The following is an 11848-nucleotide window of genomic DNA, read 5'->3' on the forward strand; positions in this document are numbered from 1 at the left end:
TAGCCTTACTTGGGTGGTAGAGAATACTCATTTCATATTTCTTAAGCAATTCTAACCATCTTCTCTATCTAGGGTCCAATTCCTTCTGATTGAAAACTTACTAGAGACTCTTGTGATTAGTGAATATATATATCCACATGCACTCTATAAAGATAATGACGCTGAATCTTTAGTCCAAATACTACAATTTCCAACTTGAGATCGTGAGTGGGATAATTTCTCTAGTGGGTATTAAGCTATCTGGAAGCATAATTTATAACCTTACCATTTTGCATCGAAACACAATCAAGGCCCATTGTGGATGCATCACAATACATAACAAAATCTTTTATGCCGTTTGGTAAGATCAACAATAGGGAAGTAGTCAATCGAGTTTTTGATTCCTGAAAGCTTTTCTCACAAGCCTCTGACCATTGAAATTTAGCCTTCTTCTAGGTCAACTTAGTCAAAAGAGATGCAATGGAAGAAAATCCTTCTACGAATCTTCTATCATATCCGGCCAAACACAAGAAACTCCTAATATAAATTCTTTACAACTTTTATTTTTTGAGAGTCAACCTGGATACCCTCGTTGGATACCATGTGCCCTAAAAATGACACAGACCTTAACCAAAATTCACACTTGAAACACTTAAATAACTCGCGATCTTTAAGAGTCTGAATAATATTATAAGATGACTATCATGATCCTCCTCACTTCTGGAGTAGATTAGGATGTTATCAATGAATACAATAATGAACATGTTCAATGCTTAAACACTTTATTCATGAAATCCATAAGTGCTACAGGAGTGTTAGTCAAATCAAAAGACATGATAATAAATTCAAAATCACTTTATCTAACTTTTAACTTATGATAGCCGAATCTGAGGTTTATCTTAGAGAAACAAGTGGCACTCTGAAGCTTTCCGAACAAGTCATCAATTTTAAGAAGAGGATACTTATTCTTTATGGTAACTTTGTTTAACTGGCAATTGTCGATACATATTTTGAGGAACCATATTTCTTTCACATGAAAAGGAATGGAGCCGCCAAAGATGAGACACTTGGCTTAATGAAACCCTTATCAAGAAATTATGAGTGTATCTTATTATGAAAAGGACTTTATTAAATCACCCAAGCAGAAGTCTAACAAATTATGAGTGTATCTTATTATTTCACTTTTTATTTAAGAAGGAATATATATTTTCATATATTTATTTGAATTTATTAGATTTCTTCTAATATATGAAAAGGGCTTCATTTTTGTTTTTGGGACTTGTATAGAAAATTTCACACCTATTTTTGTATCGTTTACGAAAACAATTACTATCGTTCAAGATAAAAACAAATACACTTGAAATATCACATGTATAACATTCTACACACATTTTTCTCACTTGTATAAAAAATTCCAGATCTAATTTTGTGTCGTTCAAGAAAATAATTATTACTATTCAAGAAAAACTAAATTCTTCTGATATCTTACATGTATAACGTTGACAACATGTATTTCAAAAACATCACCTAGAATGGAGATTCCTTTATAGATGATCAGTAAGATAGACATGTAGAGGTAGTGTGTCATTGGAAATAGGAAAATAGAGTAAACAATGATAGTAAGAGTAAAAAATGTATTATAATCTTCAAACACCTTAGACATGAGGGAAAAGGGAAATACAGAAAAGCAAAGATAATAAATTTTAGAAATAGATAAGTATAAATTCATGTGAGATTGTTACGACCCAAAATTTCAGGTTGTAATTTCATCTACCAAAACTCCTTGGTAGCTATGTCAACCATCCACCAAACACAACAACACGAAAAAAAATGCAAAAAAATTAAAGCAATGTAGTAGATATCTAACTTTCATTATCAAACACATAAAATGTGGACAATGATGTCTTCTTTATGGTATTATTTAAGAAGTTTATATAATGTTGGTAGATCATGACAAAGTTTGTTACTAAGATTATTGAATTGTTAGAGTCATATGAATATAGAAGTCATATCTCTTAAAAGAATATAGAGAACTTATAATCCTTAAACAAGAAAAATCATTTTAAAGAAAATTAGATAAAATTTAGTTCAGTCAAATAATATTTATTTAGAGATATCACCTTTATATTCATAAGACTCTGGCAACTCAATCACCTTAGTAAAAAACTCTTTGTCATGATTTACCAGCATCACACAAACTTCTTAAACACACCTTAATAATTCATCTTCAAAGAATATATTCTCTGTTTGTATATGGATGAAAAACTTATGTTTAAAATTGACAAGTGGTGTAGTATTGACCAATTCAATATAAAGAGGAATATGCAAATATATCAAAAAATTCTTTAGCATTTATAAGAGTTCTTCCAATATTAGAAGAGGGCTATACTTTTATTTTTTGGGACTTGTACAAAAAAAAAATTCACACCTATTTTTGTGCCGTCCACAAATATAATTATTACCATTAAGGATAAAAACAAATTCATGTGAAATATCGCATGTATAACATTTAGAATACCTTGTTTTTTTCATTTTTATAAAAAATTTCACACCTACTTTTTTGTCGTTTAAAAATACAATTATTACGGTTTAAGATATAAGCAAATTCATGTGAAATATCATATGTATAACATTCAAAATACATTTTTCTGCATTCCTATAAAAAAATTCCCGTCCCTAGTTATATGTCATTAATGAAAATAATTATAACTATTCAAGAATAAACAAAATTATGAGATGTCTCACATGTATAACGTTCATCATATGTATTCTAAGATCATCATTTAGAATAAGACAAAAAAAATTAAAAAAAGATATTCACTTCGTTAATATTACTAACACAAATATGTAGAGATAGTATGTCAATAGAAACATAGAAATGGAGAAAACAATGATAGCATATTATGCTCAAACTTCATTATTTTTCACTTAGTATCTCCTCACAACCCTGAAACAAATAAAAAAGAACAAGAAGTGAAGAAAAAAAGAATTTAAAAATATTTGGGTTGTCTCCCAAAAAGCACTTGATTTAACATTGTAGTGTGATGTACGTACCTCATTTTTCTACCAATGTCTGGGGTACAACTTCCTCACATGAACCTTCAACCAACTTGTTCATGGATTCAATTACTGACACCATCCTACACTTATCTTGTGGTTTTATCAGTTTGCACACATCAAATGTCACTTCATCATTCCCAACTCTAAACTTGAGTTCTCCTAGATCTACATCTATAAAAGCATGCTCAGTGACAAGGAACGATTGGTCTAATATTATAGGCACCTCAATATCGACATCACCATCCAACACAACAAATTCAGTCGAGAGAATGATGGATTTGTTGACTTTGACCAAGATGTTAAAGAGAATCCCCACCAACTTTATAAAGAGGTCAACCACTAGAAACCTCATTGAAGTGGGTTTAGGAGTTACTAGACATAACTTCTTGAAAATCACAAGGGGCATCAAGTTCATACTTGCCCCGTGGTCACACAATGCTTTGTTAAATAAGTACATCCTAATGGTGCACAAAACTGTAAAACTCTTAGAACCTCTCACTTTGGAGCTAAGTTACTTGCCATGATAACACTGGAATGATGTGACAGCTCCACTGTGCCCATATCAACAACTCTTTTTTCTTCAGTAACTCTTTCATGAATTTAGTATACCCCAACATCTTCAAGAGTGTGTCAACCAATAATATATTGACGAACAATTTTCAAAACAAATCCAATTTTTTTTTTGAATTGATTGTCATCTTTCCTTTTTATTAACCTTTGAGGTACAGAGGTGGACACTTAGGCACATCACCCTTAGTGGTTTTGTTCTCCTCGACGTCAACTACCACATTAGGATATTCATCCTTCTTTTCTTTTTCCGTACGCACAATCTCATTATTCATAAAATCAGCATCCACAACAATTGGTATGGGTGTACTAAGTTTCACCCCCCATCATCCAATTTTCATTCACAACTCTCTTGATAATGTAAACATTCACATTATCAAGCAACTTTTTACTTCTAGTAACTATTGTCATACAATGACCATCATTCTTAGGATTACGAAGATGCCACTAGGAAGCGAACATTTGGCCCTTGGCTTCTTTTGCACCGAGAGATGGTTCATTTGAGATTCTAAATGCTTAACAAACAAAACTAGAGCACCCCATGGAGAGATACTTAGCCGGATGAAACCCACATCCAACAATTCTTTCAATTGTTCTTTTAACTTCTTTAATTGTTACAGAGCCATATGATAAGGAGGAATATAAATAGGTTGCGTATCTGGGAGAAGATCAATATCGAAGTCTATGTTCCTTTCGGGAGGAATATCAGGTAAATCATCGAGAAACACTTTCAGAAACTCTTGAACGACAGGGATTGACTAAAGAGTAGGGGTTTTAGAATCCATACACCTACCCCAAAATAGACTGTATGTTCAACCCTTAGAAATCATTTGTCTAGCTTCAATTGATCAAAGCGAAATGAGAGTTCATTGTTTGGTCAGATTTGATGCATCATTTTTGAGTTCTTTGACCCCATTGTCTGTTGACTCAAACCTCTTTAGCACACAAGCTAGCATATCTTCGTCTTTTAATCTCATAGGGTCACTCATTTGGTTGGTTAGACAGAGCTTCAGCCTTTTGAGGAAGCATGTTTTGAACTTCGATGGTTGTATCTATCATGCATTCTATTACGATCTCTAACATGACACTCCCTATTTCTATCTCTCCATTGTCCATCTCGATCTCTCCAACCTTGATTTTCTTCTCAAGGACGCCAAGAACCATGGTTGATACCTTGGTAACCTAGGCAAGATAAAATTAAGACGCATATGCGGCCTCTTCCTCATGAGATGCTGCCCCATATGATCCAATGGCATTCACACTTTTGTTTTGTTGCCCATCATAAGTTTAGCCAAAAGTTTCGCTTGCATCATCATCTTCGACATCTGTTCATCTCTTTCCTCGTCTTTCCTCTTCATGTCATTGGTCATGCCCATGGTTGCTAGATAGACATGGTTGATTTTTTAAGGAAGACCAACGCCAAATCGATACAATGTACATCGTCGGTTTGGCATGGGTTGGATCATGACACCAGAGGATAGGGTCAGTTAAAACTAAGGGATAACCTACTCAGATTGTGAGTTTCAATAAATTAAAAGACGACAAAGAATGTATTTTCTTTTAAAAAAATGACAGACCGGGTCGACTTTTAGAAATACACATAAAGAAAATATAGTTAGTTGGAATCATACCAAGATATATACTTTTACATAGAAAAATTCTACCACTAGACCACAGATGCTCTGTGATGAAATATTTTCATATCTATCAAGGAGGGAAAGTTTTTACCCAATTTATTCCAAGAGAAATTTTTCCATACACATGTCACATATTCAGATATAACTTAGATTACACAGAAAAAAACTGTGGAACTGGAAGACAATTGTGTGAACGGATTTGCTCGTGGAAAGTGCAATCTGCGATCGTGGTCACACTTCAAGAGATAAGCATCAATCAATTTTATGTTTGATCAAAATCTATAATTATGTATTATTATATATATTACATTCAAATTATCCTAACTATTTACTTATGTTGCTTATTTTTATATTCCAACAATATCTTCATATATAATGGACAAAATCGAACTTCTTTGGAGGATATTATATGTATTTTTCCAAATTACTATACACACACCCTCACCCTTTACATAAAGCATAAAGTATTAAAGATGTCATCATTACTCCCCAAGAAAAGGTGAAACACAAACCTCTTAATATCTCACCATCACAACAATGCGCCTAAAGTTTTTTTCCCTTTTCCAATTCATACTTCTCCAACTTAGGTTTTAATTTTTTTTATTTTTCACTCGGTGTCCAGTATTTGTATTGGAGTCCGACTATTCTGAATTCGTGTTGCATAGGGCTCCATTCAGGAGGATCATTCTCTATTAAGAATTTTCAAGGCCCGAATTCAGAACCTCTGATTAAGGGAGGTATAATGTAACTAAATCTACTGCACCAAATCCTTTGATGATTCTAACTTGAGTTTTGATAATTTAAAACTTGAAGCCAATACTATACTATGCCTTTTAATTCATTGGTGAACCTAAAGAATATGCTCATCTTTTTTTAGTTTCTAGGTCTCACATTTTGCTTCCCCCTCTATTTGTATAAATTTATATTTTTAATAATGCAAAGTGGAAAACAAGATTGATTGTGTTTTTTTAGTACCCCACTTGTTTTTTTAAAAATGGAATAGAATAATTTAATTAGTAATTGATTAAGAAATTTATCAATGATTCATATTGATCAATGGAAGAGCAAACTATTGATTCATGCACTTAATGAACTAATTTTATTTTATTTGCGTAATGGTATTTTATGGTAGTGGGTTACTAACTGATCTTGTCAAATAAATTAGAAACATCACTACCTTTATGAAGACAACATTATGATTATTTTTCTTTAATCATAATGTACATTGGCAAATGGGAGGTCTGCATAAATATACTTATTTCCTCTATATATATTATTAAAAGAACAAAAAAAACCTTAATTATATGAAATTGAATAAAATGCTCTTAGTTATCAGTTTGGTCTAAAAATCTCCTATTGTCAATAGTTTGGTCTAAATTCTCTACGGCTAATAGTTTGATCCAGAAAACCTTTATTCTTACTTAATGTCACGCCCTGAGCCTACACCCTGGGCGGGACTGCACTCGAGAACCATTGTTGGCCCCAAGCGAACCCTTGACCTGACTTAACTCTTAGTGGAAGACTTAAATAACATGAAACAGTCTCAAAAGATAAACTCATGCAATAAACTTGTAATGTCTTAAAAGAAACATTCAACCGGCCAAAAAGGCAACTCAAGTCTTTAAACATTTAAAGCTGAAAATGGAAAAGACTCATGAACTACTTGATAGATGCTACTTCCTTGGTCCTGAACTTGCAAACCTGGCGATCTAGAATCTGAATAGGAATCTCCTCATAAGATAAGCTATCATTAATACCAATATCTTATGTAGGTATGATAAGTGAAGGATCGCCCATACATTTCTTCAACATAGAAATGTGAAACACTGGATAAACTGCTGCTAACTCTTGCGGTAGCTCCAACTCATAAGCTACCTTACCAATCCTCTTGGATATTCTATAAGGACCAATATACAGGGGACTAAGTTTCCCCTTCTTACCAAATCTCATAACACCCTTCATGGGTGAAACCTTCAAGTATACTCAATCATTTACTTCAAACTCTAAGTCTCTTCTCCTAACATCTATATAGAATTTTTGACGACTCTGGGTTGTTTTCAACCTTTCTTCAATAACTTTCATTTTCTCCATAGCTTGATGATCTGGTCCTATCAACCCAACTTCACCAACCTCAAACCATCTAATAAGAGATTTGCACCTTCTCACATAAAGAGCTTCATAAGGAGCCTTATGGATGCTTTAGTGGTAATTATTGTTGTAAGAAAACTCAATGAGAGGTAGGTGATCATCCCAATTACCTGTGAAATCAATCACACAAGCCCTCAACATATCTTCTAAAGTCTGATTAGTGCGCTCTGCTTGACCATTTGTCTGAGGACGAAAAGTAGTACTCAAGTTCACCTTCGAACCCAAACCTTTCTGGAAAGACTTTTAGAATTGTGCAGTAAATTGTGCCCCTCTATTTGAAATAATCAAAATTGGAACTCCATGAAGTCTCTTACTACCTCTTGAATATATAATTTGGCATAATCCTCTACTGAATGAGTAGTCTTTACTGGTAAAAAGTAGGTTGATTTGGTCATTCGATCAACAATCACCCAAATGAAATCATGTTGTCTGCGAGACCACGGTAAACCAGTAATAAAATTCATATTGATCATCTTCCACTTCCATTTCGGAATCTCTATATTCTGAGCCATACCACCGGGCCTTTGGTGCTCTACTTTAACTTGTTGACAATTCGGTCACTTAGCAACGAACTCAGCAATACCTTTCTTCATACTATTCCACCAATATACTTCTCTCAAGTCGCGATACATCTTTGTGGTACCAGATGGATAGAATATCTGGAGCTATGAGCTTCTTCCATGATCCTCTCTTGGATTTCATCTACCCTTGGTACACACAATCTACCTTGATACCTCAATACACCATCTTTCCCTTGTTCAAAAGTCATTACTTTTTGCTTATGAACATTTGCCTTCAATTCAAGCAAAATAGGATCTTGGTCTTGTTTCTCTTTCACTTTTGACACTAATGATGATTCAGTCCTTTTCATCACCACCATTCCACCTTTATTGGAATCCAACATACGGACCTCCAAACGTGCAAGTCTGTGTACATCATTGGCTAACTCTTTCTTTTCTTTCTCAACATGGGTGGTACTACCCATAGACAATTGCTCAAAGCATCAGCAACTACATTAGCCTTACCTGGGTGGTACATGATATTCATGTCATAGTCTTTGAGTAACTCTAATCACCTCCTATGTCTGAGATTAAGCTCTTTTTGACTAAACACATACTGAAGACTCTTATGATCGGTGAACACATCTACATGGACACCATAAAGGTAGTGATGCCATATTTTCAAAGCGAATACTATAGCAGCCAACTCTAAATCATGGGTTGGGTAATTCTTCTAGTGAATCTTAATCTATCTGGAGGCATAAGCTATAACCTTGTAATTCTGCATCAATACACAACCAGTCCAACTATGGACGCATCAAAATATACCACAAAACCTTGTGTACCTTCCGGTAAGGTCAATACTGGGGTAGTAGTCAACCGCTTTTTCAATTCCTGAAAGTTTTTCTCACAGGTATCAAACCATTGAAACTTAACGGCCTTCTGAGTAAACCTAGTCAATGGGGATGATATGGATGAGAACCCCTCGATGAACCTTCTATACTATCCATCCAACCCCAAAAAACCCCTAATATCAGTCGGAGATATGGGTCTAGGCCAATTCTGCACTGCCTCTATTTTCTGAGTATCAACTCTAATTCCTTCACCGGAAATAATGTGACCTAAGAATGCGACAGACTCAGGACAAAACTCACACTTAGAGAATTTAGCATACAACTCTCTATCCTTTTGTAACATCTCACAAGTTGAAATAACTAGGAAGAAGTAAAGAGTTGGAAATAGTCATTTTAGGAAAGGATGAAAATCTAGAAATTTTGTTAAGTTAGGATAAGTTGAGTTTTGGTCAACTTAAAATGGCCATATCTCATAGCTCAGGATGAGTTAGATGTACTTTTAGATATAATTGGAAAGCTCTTGGAATAATATTTCCAACGCCGCTGAGTTTGTACAATTTCGAGTTTGTGTGAGTGAGATATGCCCCTTGGAAGTTGAGTTGTTCAAACAAGGAAATGTCCAATCCGGATTTTTAAAGGGTGTTTTGGTCTTTTCCATACCCTATTATTTTAATTCGTTTTTGGTGAATTAATTAAGGGTCAAAACTGAATTGGTTCAGTTTAGAAAATTGGAGATTTACGCTAGGGTTTTTGGAGAAAGAACGCAAGAGGTGAAAAGAGGGGAAAGAGCAAAGTTTGTCATTCTTGAAGGTTTAGCTTGTAGATTTCGACAAGGGTTAATCCCTAAAGAGGTATGTGAGTCTTTCATAGTGTTGGGTTCATTCATCCACGCACCAAGCATGTTTATTTCAGCGAAGTTGTTCTAGAAAGTTGAAAGTTGATGAATCTTGAATGGTGTTCTTGAATTTGTTTTTCGTTCTTGAATTGCGCTGAATAGAGAAATTTCTAAGATCTTTACGTTAAGATTTAGAATTGTTTTGAGTTAGGTTCATGGGTACATATGCTGGGAATCTGAATCTAAAGAAGAGTTGAGAAGAATAGTCGAGTTTAGGTGAATTGTGACTGGAAAACGAAAGAAGGAAAAGTCGGGCGAATCTGGGCAGTGGGGCCGCGTCGCGGACCTGTTCCTCAGATTTGAAAAAAATATCTTCGCGTCACAGAGCGGTCACGGACCGTTCTACCTCAAAAAGTATTTTCGCGACCAAAATTAAAATACACCTCCGCATCGCGGACTAGTTTCCAGGCAGTGATTTCTTGATCATTTCTCATGTTTAGCTATCTAAAATCATTCCTAAACATCATGAGATCTTTCCTATCACAAATCACAATCCTTGAATCCATAATTCAATTCAAAGAAAGTTAAGAATCAAGTCTAGAGAAGTTAAGAGTCAAGTTAAGAGAAGTTCATAAAGTTTTCCAAAAGTCTTTTACAAATGTTTTAACTTTGTTTTAAGACTTGAGTTTTGAGTTGAGAAAAGAGTAAAGTTTGAAGTTCATTTCTTCAAAAGATTATATCGGGACTATGTATTCCCAAAGAGCAAATGTTTTCACATTTAAAGAACAAAGGAAACCTTGATTTCCAAAAGAGATTTTGAGCTAGTTTTCAGTAAAGAGTAAGAGTAAAGTTCATTCTTCAAAGATTGTACGGGAACTAAGTATTCCCAAGAGTTAAAATGTTTTTCACATTTATGCAAGAAAGGAAACTGAGATTTCCAAGAGAGCTTTTTAGCTAAGTTTTTGAGTAATTATATCAAACCAAAGAAAGAGTTTTGTTTCTACAAACATATGAGCTAAGTATATTTTAGGAGTAGTATTGAGCACCGGTATGGGGACGACTTTGAGTTCAGATAACTCATGTCTCCATAAACCATGTAGCCATCATGGGTAGTAAAGGATCATACTTTTTAGATGACTCCTTAAGATGCTTTTAGCATAGACTAGTGGATCCACTTAGTTAAGCGTTCTATATGACGGAAAAGTATAGGACAGTTCTGGCAGCGTGGGCAAGACGATGTATCACCGCTTAGGCTCATAGTGGTGGTTGTCGGTTAGAGAAACTCCCACAGAAAATATATTACTTTATTACATGAGTAAAGTTGAGTTTGTTATTCAATTCAAGGAAAGTTAAGAGTCAAGTCAAGAAAAGTTAAGAGTCAAGTCTAGAGAAGTTAAGAGTCAAGTTAAGAGAAGTTCATAAAGTTTTCCAAAAGTCTTTTACAAATGTTTTAACTTTGTTTTAAGACTTGAGTTTTGAGTTGAGTAAAGAGAAAAGTTTGAAGTTCATTTATTCAAAAGAGTATATCGGGACTATGTATTCCCAAAGAGTAAATGTTTTCACATTTAAACAAGAAAGGAAACTGAGACTTTCAAAGAGCCCTTGAGCTAGTTTTCAGTAAAGAGTAAGAGTAAAGTTCATTCTTCAAAGATTATACGGGAACTAAGTATTCCCAAGAGTTAAAATATTTTTCACATTTGAGCAAGAAAGGAAACTGAGATTTTCAAGAGAGCTTTTAAACTGAGATTTTGAGTAATTATCTCAAACCAAAGAAAGAGTTTTGTTTTTACAAGCATATGAGCTAAGTATATTTTGGGAGTATTATTGAGCACCGATATGGGGCCAATTTTGAGTTCAGATAACTCACGTCTCCATAAACCATGTAGCCATCATGGGTAGTAAAGGATCATACTCTTTAGATGACTCATTAAGATGCTTTTAGCATAGACTAGTGGATCTACTTAGTTAAACATTCTATATGATGGCAAAGTATAGGACAATTCTGGTGAAACGACCCCAAAAATGCTCGAAAATGTGCTTCGGAAACACCTATAATTGTAATTTCCATATATCTCTAAAATCCGTGCATGATTTCGGAAATTCGACTTCATATCTTATTCAGGGGTCAAATTGAGTGGGAAATGGGGTCTAACCCGAATTTTTAGAACAACCGTATCAAAATTCAAAAATCGCAAAAAATGTGATTTTTCAGGGTCAACTTTAAAGGGGCATATCTCTTAGAACACAAGGAACTGGAAGGGCTGCTAT

The sequence above is a fragment of the Solanum tuberosum genome, unplaced genomic scaffold, assembly GCF_000226075.1.
Source record: "Solanum tuberosum cultivar DM 1-3 516 R44 unplaced genomic scaffold, SolTub_3.0 scf00058, whole genome shotgun sequence".
NCBI classification, from domain to species: domain Eukaryota; kingdom Viridiplantae; phylum Streptophyta; class Magnoliopsida; order Solanales; family Solanaceae; genus Solanum; species Solanum tuberosum.